Source organism: Arvicola amphibius, chromosome 3, assembly GCF_903992535.2.
Source record: "Arvicola amphibius chromosome 3, mArvAmp1.2, whole genome shotgun sequence".
In the NCBI taxonomy this organism is placed as follows: domain Eukaryota; kingdom Metazoa; phylum Chordata; class Mammalia; order Rodentia; family Cricetidae; genus Arvicola; species Arvicola amphibius.
Window position 1 is genome coordinate 48,032,784 of NC_052049.1, and position 465 is coordinate 48,033,248.

A 465-nucleotide genomic window follows, 5' to 3' on the forward strand; every position below is an offset into this window, starting at 1 on the left:
AACTTATGGGAGTCCATTCTTACTCAAACCACCACGCTGTCTTTTTTATTTTGTTTTGATTTTGATACAGAGTTGCTGCATGTAACCCAGGCTGACCTGGGTGGGACTCACTATGTAATTCAGGCCAGCCTGAGAACTTGCAGTGTAGGCAAGGTTGGTCTGAAATTCACTGTCCTCCTGCCTCAGCCTCTGGAGTGATAGAATTACAAGTGTACACTATTACACCCATCTATTGGGTCTGTTGTTAGAAAGGTGTTGTTTTCCAACAGTTGCCTAAAAGTGGCCTAGAAACTTAGTGATTTTAAACAAATATATTCCCAAAATTAACATGGTGAAAAACAATTTAAGTAATATTTCACTTCTTTTCAGAATGCCACCGAGACTCCTGTTTCTGTTACAAATCTCTGCTATCAAGGACTGAGACTGAGCCTCAGACAAAACAAGGTCAGAGACTTCACCCAGCCC